The sequence below is a fragment of the Zea mays genome, chromosome 6 (genome assembly GCF_902167145.1).
Source record: "Zea mays cultivar B73 chromosome 6, Zm-B73-REFERENCE-NAM-5.0, whole genome shotgun sequence".
Classification (NCBI taxonomy): Eukaryota; Viridiplantae; Streptophyta; class Magnoliopsida; order Poales; family Poaceae; genus Zea; species Zea mays.
The window spans coordinates 39,150,538-39,164,522 of NC_050101.1; the positions used below are offsets into that span (position 1 = coordinate 39,150,538).

At 43.6% G+C, this 13,985-nt stretch overlaps 1 long non-coding RNA gene across 2 annotated transcripts; it reads left to right on the top strand.

Moving 5' to 3' along the window:
• Positions 1 to 3,758: 3,758 nt before the first annotated feature.
• Positions 3,759 to 12,742, top strand: LOC118472171 (uncharacterized). 2 transcript variants are annotated; one of them, XR_004850107.1, is made up of 3 exons: positions 3,759 to 4,618; positions 5,284 to 11,901; positions 12,547 to 12,742. It is a non-coding gene; the product is annotated as an uncharacterized lncRNA (long non-coding RNA). The 2 variants fall into 2 exon arrangements; XR_004850106.1 differs by lacking the exon at positions 12,547 to 12,742 and having other exon boundaries at positions 5,284 to 12,175.
• The last annotated feature ends 1,243 nt before the right edge of the window (positions 12,743 to 13,985 follow it).

Consider the following 13,985-nt stretch of genomic DNA (forward strand, 5'->3'; position numbering starts at 1 on the left):
TTTGAATTATATGGGAGTAACACATGTAAAAATATTTGGTGATTCTCAGCTTGTTGTCCAACAAATTTTAGGAGAGTTTCAATGCTTAGATGGCATGCTAAATGATTGCCTTGAGAGATGTTGAAACATAATGTGCTTGTTGGGGAAAAGATCCTCGATCCCTGGGATTCGTCGGTTAGTGAGCGTGCTAAGGAAAGAGCCCCTGATCGCTAGGGCTCGTTAGTCAGTCAGAAGAGACAGGTGCGCTAGCCCTGAAAGGACACGCCCTCGATCGAACCCCGCGGCACCGAGCCCATGGTCGGGCTTGAAGGAACCTGACACGAGAGGATGGTTGTGTTGACAAAATAAAATTATCAGACTCGTGAGAAAAGGGAAGGCACCCAAGGGAGCAATGAAAGCTAGTTACGAAATCGATGAAGCCCGGCTCAAGAGCATCTGGGGGCACTTGGGGGCTATATGCATGGATAGTGCGCCGCCTCTGTGCCTCTTTCCGTATTTCCAAAGCTTGGCTCACCCATCAGGCAACATCCAAGTCGCTTGGAAGGACCCTCATGCCCAGGGACGAAATATCCTTCCCCATCTTGTATAAGGGCACATATTGAGCCTTTAGAGGAGCAACCCCTCGCTGAAGACAGGCTCCAATGATGCCCACACCTATGACGCCTTTCTCTCAAAGGAAGAGCACCCTCGACAGATGGCTTTAGATTCAAGTTTCCTCCATGGGCGTAACATCGCAGCTCCAATTAAAGGTGGCCTCAGACGGAGTTCTCCTGTTGAAGCCAAGGAGCTATGGCCCCAAAAAGGCTACCTACCGACATCCTACAAATAAAACCATCTCCTATGTAAACCCTTGTTAGAAAGGGAAAGGGGAATCTAGATGTACTCTCGTGACATTTCACTATGGAGGCGGATGTTGGCGCATCCAATTGGCCACGCTTCTGTTACCCTTTGCTCCTCCCTCTTCCACAACAACTCGATGCTAAAGAAGTACCACCATAAGGTGAGGTTGGGCTCGATGCCCAGATACCCCTCACACTGGGTGATGAGGCAGCCATATGCTAGATCTTGTTTGGGTTCAGAAATGGAGCTACACCTGCAGGTACTTGAAGATAATCATAGCAAAAGGAAGAAGGGGGGAGCAAGACCCCGCTCGTGGAAACGAATAAACGAAACCAGATAACCGACATGCGGGGTCAAGGCCTCCTTGGCGCCCGGAATCATCCACCCACATTCATCCAGTAAACCATGCTTGATGAGGGCCTGAAGGTTCCCCGAACTCATCAAGGATCGGTGCCAGTCCACCATGGGAGGAGTGATGGAAGACCCGAGCAAAGAAAGGATGGACCAGGTGAAGAAGATGAGGTTCCGAGGAACCGAAAGCAAGGTGGACAAGATAGGGTGAGCGGTGTTATTAAATAAAGGCCATCCTGCAAAACCCTACTACATGGGACCGATAAAAAAAGACCTGCTGGACGAGGAAGTAGGCCTGGTCCACCGGTGTGTCAGGCCACACATCACGCCACCACCTCCCGAAAGAAGACCCAACATAAGTATTCATTTGCGCAAAGAAGGACGTCGAGATAAAAATTGTACATTAGACCAAGGTCTACCCAGGACTACATCATTCTTTACATAAAGAGGGCCTCGAGTCTCCTGTAAACTACAGTTCTGGACTCGGTGGCTAGGCACGAAACCTAGCATCCAAAAGAAAGAAACAAAACCCAACGACTAAGAAACGAGGGAAGCCTAATTGTTCCCACGTCTTCTGTCCTGACACTGACACAGCATTGAGGGTGGCTGTCTGTGCTAGGAAGCCAAAACATGTGCACTAAAGAAGGGCCATAGGGAGCCCACTAGATTAGGTCCTTTGCTGAGACGACGCCGGCCTCATCGTACCCCTAGACAAGGTTCTCGAAGACCACAGACAGGGCGCCCTGAGAGGGCATTGCCAGGGCACAGATGTCACACCCGGTTTTGGAAGGCAAACCGAATACGAACTATGTATGTGCCAGGATCAGAAACTTACATGCACAACAATTACATAATTGGACATCATCACACATTGCTCAAAAAATAGTGGAAAGAGTACTTTATTACATCAGGATGTCTAAGACATCCACAAAGTCTTTAACATAACATAGTCATTTAATATCATCAAAGTGCGGAATACGAAACGTAGTAGATAAGGCCTTCACAGGCAGCTGACTAGAGGTTTGCCACTAACACAACTAGAACTCATCGTAGTCCTAGAACTCCTCAAAGTCCTCCATGTTGCCTGCATCTCCTCCTAAGCACTGAATACAGTGGGGACAACCTACGGTGGGGGTGGCTTTTAAAGCAAGGGTGAGTACACATCAATGTACTTAGCAAACTGTCCCATTTGGCTAAAGTGGACTAGTTGTATGTGGAGTTAAGGCCAAGTAGTTGCTTTTAGTTGGTCAAGTATTTATTACTGATAGTAGAGCCAAATTTTAGTATTAAACCCAGTTATTACCCAGAAATACTCCCTCCAAGAGCAAATACCAGAGATCAGAATTATAACCATCATTATTGAACATCATTATCGAAGTATCCAAAGTTCTAATCAAAGAGGATCCCAAGGCTGCTCTTAACCATGAGCACGACTGATATACCAGTTTCTAATACTCTGCAAAGGTTGCACACTTTACCCACGAGTCGTGATCCCTTTTTGCCTTGGGTCAATCAAACCCTCAAACACTACCAAGGTGAGTCGGCAAGGTTTCACAACGTAGCCTTTACAAAGTCTCCCCTGGTGCATAGTTTCTCTAGGTTTCGCCAGTCGTACAAACGCAGTACACCTCCCCAAGGTGGGTGACTAACAAAACTGTAACACCCCAGGTGTTTATATTCCGCTCGACAATGATTATGGATTTAAGCACGTGATATCAGTAAATAAGACGGACACTAAGGTCTAATTATTTTCATCTATCGCGGTTTAATATCGCATCTATTTCATTTGTCGCAAGTGCGACATCGTTTTTATTTTTATCTATCCGGGCTCTTCCGAAATTTTCGTGATGTTCGGAACATAGTTGTCCGAAAATTGGTGCGTCCGGTGATTATTTAAAATTCATCGCTCGCGCAAATACGAAATTCGGAAGCTCGACCCACTCGGACGATTTTATCCCGGGCAAATTAGTTTAAACTCGACGACTAAAATACTCGGTGCAAGATAAATTGGATCACACGCTACTTGAGAGAAATCTTGCGCGAGAACAAAGTGTCAGTACCGAAATCAGTTATTTTGGTCTGCTGTTTCTCGCCGGATCCAAATCTTCGGATATAAACAATTATTAAATAATTCGGTTTCCACTCGTCAACTGAGACAGCTCGTCCGAGAAATTTTAATTGCGCTCCAATTCACTGGTAAATTATCCGTGGCTGTGGAGCCAGTTGTTCGCGGATGAAATTATTGACTTCAAATCAAATGGAACACAGTCCGAAATACTGTTCTGATTTGTTCCGATTACGTCTCGTGCCAATCTAAAAATCTTGGCTCAAAATATCAGTGATTCTCTATTTAAAAAAAAAGAGAGAAAGAAATAAACAAAACAAAAAAAAATCCGCAGGATCCCTATCCTTACCGCCGCCCCCTTTGATTTTTCATCCACCGTTCTTATCCCAGCGTGTGCACGTCGGCTCCTCGTAAAAATATCTCCACCGCTCAGCGGCTCCCTGAAAAAAAAATATTGTATGCGTCTTCTGTTTTTTTATCCTTATCCTGAGTACGATCAACTCTTGGAAAATTATTTTAGCCATCTTCATTTCTTGAGCACGTACATCTCCCTAGATATATTCTTCAATGTACTCATCCTGATCTCCACGCGTTGAGCTCTCTGGGGACTCTTTTCCCTCACGTCATCCCTCCCATCTCTCATTCTCCAATATATCCTATGCACATATATTCAAGAGTTCCCCCACGCACTCACTATCTCACGCAAGCCTCTCTGCCATGCTCTAGCTCTCAGACATGCTGCTTGCCTCCAGCGATCTCCTCGTCGCTCAACTTTGCCAGGACTCACCCAGGCCTGTGTTCCCTCCGCAGTTGCTCGTTCTTCTCGCCAGGTCTTCTTCGCCCTCAGCCATGGCACTGGCCGTGTGCCCCAGCGCCGGTCGCTCCTCCCTGCTTGCCCTCCAGCTCGACCTGGCCGCGCGCCCTCCAGCTCGGTGCTCCCCTGCTCGGTTTTCCCTGCGTCGCGCGCGTTCCGTCATCCCCTGCTGTGACCCCACCGTGGAGCTCCCCTGCAGCGCGTCCCTGTTTCCTTGTTGCTGCTCATGCGATGGGGTTCGTCCTCTGGGCCACGTCGGCATGTGTAGTCGTTCCCTGCCTCTGAACCCCGGCTGGTCTATGCTGCAACTCGCCGTCGAATCGCCTGCTCCGCTGTATGAAGTCGGCTTGTGTCGCACGTCTGGTGCTCGACGAAAAGCTCGAACATGAGACCGTCATCGATCCTGCCGTCGTCCATCTCGCCAACATCGACTTCGTCTCAAATATCACCTCGACTTTGCGACAGCAGTCCGATGTTTCTAATGTCGCCCTGAGCTTATTCCGTGTGCCACGACGTCTTGTTTACCTCCACGCCAAGGCATCACCGAGGTAATTATGGGTTTCTTAGTGTGCTATAATTGTGTTTGATTATGCGTGTGAATCACAGTAATGGATTCTCATTAAGGTGCTCGATAAATTGTGTAAGTCACGAAACTCTCGTTGACTTCGCAGTTCTTGCGATTATCGAGCCAGGTTCAGTTATAGCGAGTTATTTCGCTATTTCGGTCAATTAGCGGAATTAGTGTACCGAGTAGAATATGAGTAGGCCTATGTGATGATAAAATATTTTAATCACTTCTATAGATGTATATATATATATATATATATATATATATATATATTTACGATAAAGAAATGTTTGAATAATTGTTGACATGAAAAACATGTGAGGAGTAAAATAAAATTTAAATAGTTCTGTGGGAGCGATGTAGTATAATTTATAAAACGAGGGATAAGTTTAGAATTTAATTAATTAGCTGATAAGTTGTGTTAGGTTAATCATATTAAATATGTATAATTTGTAGTTTCGTGATGTTTGCGATAGGTTCGAGAAGCGTAATTATTGCGCTTAGTCGTACGTCGATAATTAGTATCTCTGTATGAAATTGTTCAACGCCTCGCCGCTAGGTGTTTAATTCGCTATCGCGTAGCACTATTTAGGTTTAAAATATTCATGTCTATATGCATTCATATGCATAATGCATTTCATTCAGGTACGTGAATTAACCACGTGATGCGGAAGACGAGCCAAGTCAACCCCAAGCGCGGGCTAATCCGCAGGATGAAGCTGATAAACTAATCTGAAGATGGATAGACGAAACAAGATCAGAACAAAAGATGATCGTCAAGTGGACATCGTCTAACAAACACTAACCTAGTGTTTCTTCCAGGCAAGCCTCGGTGCATGCAACCCCTTCCTTGTGTTTTTAAATTATTTTTACACACTTTAAGTCTAGTGAAATGTGCATTAAGTTTATAGGAGTTGCTTGGAACCCTTTGATGCATTGCCTTCCTTGATATCCATACCTTTATAGATACTTCTGATGAAGTATCAAATTCTGATTTACAAAAATGCTTAGCCCTGCTCAGATCTTGTGGATAGAGGTTTGTCTTTTGCTTTAAGGCCTAGCTTAGGGGTTATCCTGAGAAAAGATGGCTTCTACCTGCAAGAATATTTTCATTGAGAGCGTGGTGGGATCTTACTGCAAAGTTCCCTGTGATGCTCTTTTCATCCTAAGGAACACAAACAATCCTAAGGATGGAAGTACTTAAATCGGGACTTGGGCTATGAACAGGTGATGTTCTACCCAGGTTATTTAAGGATTGGATGCGTATGTAGGCCTGTATGATCAAGGACTATCTTAACTAGCCACATGCCCTGGATATGGGACAGGGTAAGCTTGAACCCGGCTATTCCATACATGAAAAGACAATCGCGCACTGGGAGTGGAGAGATGGCAAGAGTGGCACGTACCCTCCTGGCAAAGGATCGCCTAAAAGGGGTGGTGTGCTCTCGGGTGGCGTGGACCTGTTCATGTAGTGGAGGATCCGTGGGAACGGTTGACATATGCAAGGGTTAAGTGCTACATATGTCGTGTGGTTAGAGATCCTCAGCTGAGTAAATCGATTCAGATCGCCGTTATATCCCCGGAGAGTGGAGACTTGATCGCTGCCCTGCAACCTAAGTCAGGATGTGAACCTCATGAATAAAAATGATGTTTTATTGATGAGATGGTGAAATTAGACCAGATGCAAACAGAGTCTATTAATATTTTATCTGACATTAAAATATTGAAAGTAAGGACTCACTTTAGTAAGCTAATTCTGCAAAAGTATCTAAGTTGATTCTTGCTAAAGCCTCTCCTTGATTCCCAAATCCAGCATATCCTTGAGAGTCTTTTCTTTAGTCGGGTAAGTCTTGCTGAGTAATTCCATACTCAGGGTTTTATTCCCTGTTGTTTTTCAGGTTATAGTTTTGTGCTGCTGTGATGGTGTTAAGTGCCGGTGGGCTCGGCCTTCTTATATAAGTATACCCCATCTTTACCTTCTTATTGAGGATGGTCACTTGAGCTAGCATATATTTCAAACTTACAAATAATTTATAACAATTTAAAGTTATTTCTTTGAATCACATTTGTAATCACTCCGATCATACAAAGTAAAATTTTTGTAACTTGTAAAATTTGGTAATAAGATTTCCGCTGCAAAGATGTTGATGTGTGTGATTTGTGTTTACTTAATCCCGCGGTTCTGGTTGTAAGTGGTTTATCCGATGTCCTTGGGGCAATCGGACGGATCCTGTTGAGTTATTTAGTGCACATGCATAGCTGTCTGAGGTCTTTGAGACAAGGATAGGTGCATGTGGGCCCAATAACTTGGGAGGTTCTGCCACAGCTGGTATCGGAGCAGGATTAAGTATCTACAGTCACATACGTATTTTCAAAACAAAAGTTTTGATTTTGAAAAACCTATTTTCAACTAAACACATTGTTTGGCTTTGAAAAACAGTTTTGAAAAACTATAATGCTAGCGACATCCTCTGTTAAGCCCTAAACTAAGGACTATCAGGTGGCTTAGTGAAAACCATAACCCATAACCAGGTGGGTATTGCATACATGTGTATTGTTATTTTTGAGGCCATTCAGTTTTGAATGGATCGACGTTCAGGTAAAGTGAGATGTGAGAGCATGACCGAACAAACGTCGGTCAGGGAAGAGTGTAAAAAGCGCTTGATTATATACATGTTCCACATATGTATATATGAAGGCTGCGATGTGGAGTATTTACTTTTCTGGGAATTCAGTACCCCATGGATGTGTATGGGTATACAGACATGGGACTACTGAGAAGTGTAATGTACTTGTAACGACGCACCTACGCTAAGGTAAGAAGGTGAGTTACCATAATGAGTTGCCCTATGGTTAAAGTGTGGCAACGGCGCCTATGCGTGGCTCGGCGCTTAATGATGAGCTGGCCTCCATATAGCAATATATAGAGTATAAACTGTGATAAACTGTCATGTATGAACTGCATCATGGGAATTGGGCTGCAATGGAATTTTCTGCAGGTACACTAACCTCGAAAACGTATGTGTAGTTGACGACTAGCAAGATACCGAGAGAGAACGTATGCCACCAACATAGAACGTTATTGCCACAGTGTGTTGGCAAAATCAGTGAGGACGAATAGGACGAGCATGCATCCTGATTGTTGCATCATGTTTGTCACCTATACACCCAAAATGCTTCTCTCATCTTTATTCCAGCAACCATTGATTGTAGATAATGTAGTGTAATGCGGTATTATGGACTTCGATAAAATAGATGTCCTCCGTTCTTTAGATAATCTATTTAGGTGTCATATGTGTTTCCCTTGTACTGGAGGTGCCGATAGAAGGTTGTGACCTGTTTGTTTAAACCAAAAATTAGGCCATGTTCTTATTTAGTGAACCATGACCCAAAGTTGATTTTTCTGTTATCACTCCATGACCAAACACCTAAAAATAAATGCCTAGATAATTTCTTTGTTGGACCTAAAGTGTACCCGGACTTGAAACAAGAATCTCGAGTCATGTCTCCATCCTAAACCATATCCTTATTCAGTTGGTGCAAGCTGATGTCTCTATTCCAGTTTGCCTGTTCTTGAAGATTGCAATGTTGTTTTATCAACCTAACCTAGGAAAAGCAAGTCCAACCATTTTCTTGAATTTGATGCCTTTGGTTTCCTCATGTTTATCGAAGGCATATCAACTTAATCCTTGACCTTGTGATCTCTGCGATGGGCATAGAAATATGCTTGGGGCTGAAGTTACAGTCTCCCATCGTACTCCCTCACCACCCAGTTTAGATTATGGCCACGCCTTGTTCATTTCATCGGGCCATGATCTATTTGGCTCTCTACTTGTAACCATTCATACAGGTGGAGTATCTCTTTGTATATTATCACCCTTGCCCAGTCTATTTGTGTTGTGCGAGATTTCTTATTGGTTATGTTTGGTAATGGCGTTATGACTAAAACCGATGGTGCCGTGACGAAACCGAGGGCCTCCTGTGAATGTACACACATGGTTGCGCTACTTGGCACGCGCTGGTATCACGGTTAGTAGTTGTAATCCATTATGAGACTATGTCAATATGTTATCTTGGCACAATCTGTTTTTGCTACGTGAGATTCATTATTAGTGCCAGTTCGGTAATGGTGTCACGATTAACGACTTATGGTGCCGCAGCGAAACTGAGAGCCCCTTGTGAATGTACACGCAAGGTTATGCTGCTTGACGCATGCTGGTATCGAGGTCTCTAGTCATGATCCATTGTGGAACTACACTGATATGTGATCTTTCGTGGACTTCTCCCTTGGAACAATTTTTATGTTGTTTGTCAAGTGATCAAGCAACATCTATCATCTCTGTTAGATCAAAAGGGCAAACCCCTTACTTGTGTTGTCTCTTTCCCCTTGACCTTGATAGTGACTGCACGCATAGAAGTTTCCTTTACATCCTTTGTGTAAAGGTGAAACCTTGGAGCTTTTTAGTGTCGAGAGGCAACTGATTAGCTCTCAAATTGGAGATTGGATTTCCCCTGCTGCTGAGATGCAGGAGTTTATTCATTCGCTCTCTTATTTAATCCATGTATTCCTGAACTAAGTCGGTTCATCTCGCATGAAGAAACGGATGAACAACCAGACCAAATGCATTTCTACCTAAATGCATGACTTGTTGCGAGTAAATGTGAACTCTCGACCATAGGCTTACCGATGGTACTGAGAGGACTTGCTCAATGTCAAAAGTAGTTCAACAAGTTGGTTTTGACTAACTTGTAACTGCATTTGGAACGAAGGTTGAGTTTAGAGATCGTTTTATCGAGTTGTCTAAACTCACTTTGGTTCAACCCACCCTAAAGAAAGTACTTGCAAGAATTAAGTCAAGTTGACTGATAACCACCTAATCATCGCTCTAGTCATGCCACGATCGCTTCACGTGTGCTTTTCCGGCATGTGTGATCAAGTAGATCCAGGATTAATGCTCAATAAAATGGGTTGGTTGCGAAGGCAGCATCTACAGACCCCTCCGCTGGTGATTTTCTCAAATCTATATCACCTTTAATGGACTTGGATTTTTCTGGCTAGCCATGGGTCAATTGTGATGTTATTCGACATTCACACCCGTCTCGTGTGCTATGAATTTACCATGACCACTTGTTGGTAAACCCCTTTCTGTGTGTTTTACCCAAGAGGTTGCATCTGGTTCTATTTGGGTAAAGTCGCATATCTATCGCTCGCCCAACAGACTCAGATAGTGCAGTGTCATAAGAAAAAGCAAACTGCACACATGGAACCTTATTTGTTCCTCTGACAGGCATCATCTCTATTGATGGACATCTTTAAATAGCTTGTGGCGATACATGCTATGTCCACTAGAGAAACCATATCCGGAGACATTCGCCTTTACTTGGATTGTCTTATGATTAACACTGATATGGACATGGGTTAGATGCTTCTCTACTCTTAGAAGTCTTTCGCTCTAAATATCGGGACGAGATTCTTTTAAGGGGGGAGGGCTGTAACACCCCAGGTGTTTATATTCCGCTCGACAATGATTACGGATTTAAGCACGTGATATCAGTAAATAAGACGGACACTAAGGTCTAATTATTTTCATCTATCGCGGTTTAATATCGCATCTATTTCATTTGTCGCAAGTGCGACATCGTTTTTATTTTTATCTATCCGGGCTCTTCCGAAATTTTCGTGATGTTCGGAACATAGTTGTCCGAAAATTGGTGCGTCCGGTGATTATTTAAAATTCATCGCTCGCGCAAATACGAAATTCGGAAGCTCGACCCACTCGGACGATTTTATCCCGGGCAAATTAGTTTAAACTCGACGACTAAAATACTCGGTGCAAGATAAATTGGATCACACGCTACTTGAGAGAAATCTTGCGCGAGAAAAAAGTGTCAGTACCGAAATCAGTTATTTTGGTCTGCTGTTTCTCGCCGGATCCAAATCTTCGGATATAAACAATTATTAAATAATTCGGTTTCCACTCGTCAACTGAGACAACTCGTCCGAGAAATTTTAATTGCGCTCCAATTCACTGGTAAATTATCTGTGGCTGTGGAGCCAGTTGTTCGCGGATGAAATTATTGACTTCAAATCAAATGGAACACAGTCCGAAATACTATTCTGATTTGTTCCGATTACGTCTCGTGCCAATCTAAAAATCTTGGCTCAAAATATCAGTGATTCTCTATTTAAAAAAAAGAGAGAAAGAAATAAACAAAACAAAAAAAAAATCCGCAGGATCCCTATCCTTACCGCCGCCCCCTTTGATTTTTCATCCACCGTTCTTATCCCAGCGTGTGCACGTCGGCTCCTCGTTAAAATATCTCCACCGCTCAGCGGCTCCCTGAAAAAAAAATATTGTATGCGTCTTCTGTTTTTTTATCCTTATCCTGAGTACGATCAACTCTTGGAAAATTATTTTAGCCATCTTCATTTCTTGAGCACGTACATCTCCCTAGATATATTCTTCAATGTACTCATCCTGATCTCCACGCGTTGAGCTCTCTGGGGACTCTTTTCCCTCACGTCATCCCTCCCATCTCTCATTCTCCAATATATCCTATGCACATATATTCAAGAGTTCCCCCACGCACTCACTATCTCACGCAAGCCTCTCTGCCATGCTCTAGCTCTCAGACATGCTGCTTGCCTCCAGCGATCTCCTCGTCGCTCAACTTTGCCAGGACTCACCCAGGCCTGTGTTCCCTCCGCAGTTGCTCGTTCTTCTCGCCAGGTCTTCTTCGCCCTCAGCCATGGCACTGGCCGTGTGCCCCAGCGCCGGTCGCTCCTCCCTGCTTGCCCTCCAGCTCGACCTGGCCGCGCGCCCTCCAGCTCGGTGCTCCCCTGCTCGGTTTTCCCTGCGTCGCGCGCGTTCCGTCATCCCCTGCTGTGACCCCGCCGTGGAGCTCCCCTGCAGCGCGTCCCTGTTTCCTTGTTGCTGCTCATGCGATGGGGTTCGTCCTCTGGGCCACGTCGGCATGTGTAGTCGTTCCCTGCCTCTGAACCCCGGCTGGTCTATGCTGCAACTCGCCGTCGAATCGCCTGCTCCGCTGTATGAAGTCGGCTTGTGTCGCACGTCTGGTGCTTGACGAAAAGCTCGAACATGAGACCGTCATCGATCCTGCCGTCGTCCATCTCGCCAACATCGACTTCGTCTCAAATATCACCTCGACTTTGCGACAGCAGTCCGATGTTTCTGATGTCGCCCTGAGCTTATTCCGTGTGCCACGACGTCTTGTTTACCTCCACGCCAAGGCATCACCGAGGTAATTGTGGGTTTCTTAGTGTGCTATAATTGTGTCTGATTATACGTGTGAATCACAGTAATGGATTCTCATTAAGGTGCTCGATAAATTGTGTAAGTCACGAAACTCTCGTTGACTTCGCAGTTCTTGCGATTATCGAGCCAGGTTCAGTTATAGCGAGTTATTTCGCTATTTCGGTCAATTAGCGGAATTAGTGTACCGAGTAGAATATGAGTAGGCCTATGTGATGATAAAATATTTTAATCACTTCTATAGATGTATATATATATATATTTATGATAAAGAAATGTTTGAATAATTGTTGACATGAAAAACATGTGAGGAGTAAAATAAAATTTAAATAGTTCTGTGGGAGCGATGTAGTATAATTTATAAAACGAGGGATAAGTTTAGAATTTAATTAATTAGCTGATAAGTTGTGTTAGGTTAATCATATTAAATATGTATAATTTGTAGTTTCGTGATGTTTGCGATAGGTTCGAGAAGCGTAATTATTGCGCTTAGTCGTACGTCGATAATTAGTATCTCTGTATGAAATTGTTCAACGCCTCGCCGCTAGGTGTTTAATTCGCTATCGCGTAGCACTATTTAGGTTTAAAATATTCCTGTCTATATGCATTCATATGCATAATGCATTTCATTCAGGTACGTGAATTAACCACGTGATGCGGAAGACGAGCCAAGTCAACCCCAAGCGCGGGCTAATCCGCAGGATGAAGCTGATAAACTAATCTGAAGATGGATAGACGAAACAAGATCAGAACAAAAGATGATCGTCAAGTGGACATCGTCTAACAAACACTAACCTAGTGTTTCTTCCAGGCAAGCCCCGGTGCATGCAACCCCTTCCTTGTGTTTTTAAATTATTTTTACACACTTTAAGTCTAGTGAAATGTGCATTAAGTTTATAGGAGTTGCTTGGAACCCTTTGATGCATTGCCTTCCTTGATATCCATACCTTTATAGATACTTCTGATGAAGTATCTGTTGGGGACTTGTTCTCAAATGCTATGAATTAAGAACAAGGCAACATAAAATGTTAAATGAAATTGTCCTTCGTCCGCGAAGCATTATTCCTTTGAGGATAATGAATCCCGGACGAAGGTTGATAAGAGTCTTATTACGAAGTTGAACCTTCGTAATAAACTTTCAATAAGCATTATAAAATAATACAAAATAAAAGATATGAGATGGATAAATGTCTCACAGATACATCAAATCATATTCATTTAATATATTGAGTCATTAAATACCAATAATACCTATGCCTTGACAAAGGTTGTATTCCGAGAGATGCGATTGCAAATACCAGAATGCGTGAACAGTAATGGAATACTGTTCACTATTTATAGACACAGGACGCAGCCTGTGAGGAATTACAAGTATGCCCCTTATAAAAACTTACAACATTGACTCAGACATTTATGGACTAAAAGGTCATTCTATCTTTAAGTCGGTTTGCAATGTCGAAGCTTTACAAAGAGGAACCTTCGGCTATCTTATACAAACAGCTTCATCCGAGGATCGCTTCTTTCTATAAGACCTTCGGCGACGAAGCATGGACCCAACAGTATCAAATTCTGATTTACAAAAATGCTTAGCCCTGCTCAGATCTTGTGGATAGAGGTTTGTCTTTTGCTTTAAGGCCTAGCTCAGGGGTTATCCTGAGAAAAGATGGCTTCTACCTGCAAGAATATTTTCATTGAGAGCGTGGTGGGATCTTACTGCAAAGTTCCCTGTGATGCTCTTTTCATCCTAAGGAACACAAACAATCCTAAGGATGGAAGTACTTAAATCGGGACTTGGGCTATGAACAGGGTGATGTTCTACCCAGGTTATTTAAGGATTGGATGCGTATGTAGGCCTGTATGATCAAGGACTATCTTAACTAGCCACATGCCCTGGATATGGGACAGGGTAAGCTTGAACCCGGCTATTCCATACATGAAAAGACAATCACGCACTGGGAGTGGAGAGATGGCGAGAGTGGCACGTACCCTCCTGGCAAAGGATCGCCTAAAAGGGGTGGTGTGCTCTCGGGTGGCGTGGACCTGTTCATGTAGTGGAGGATCCGTGGGAACGGT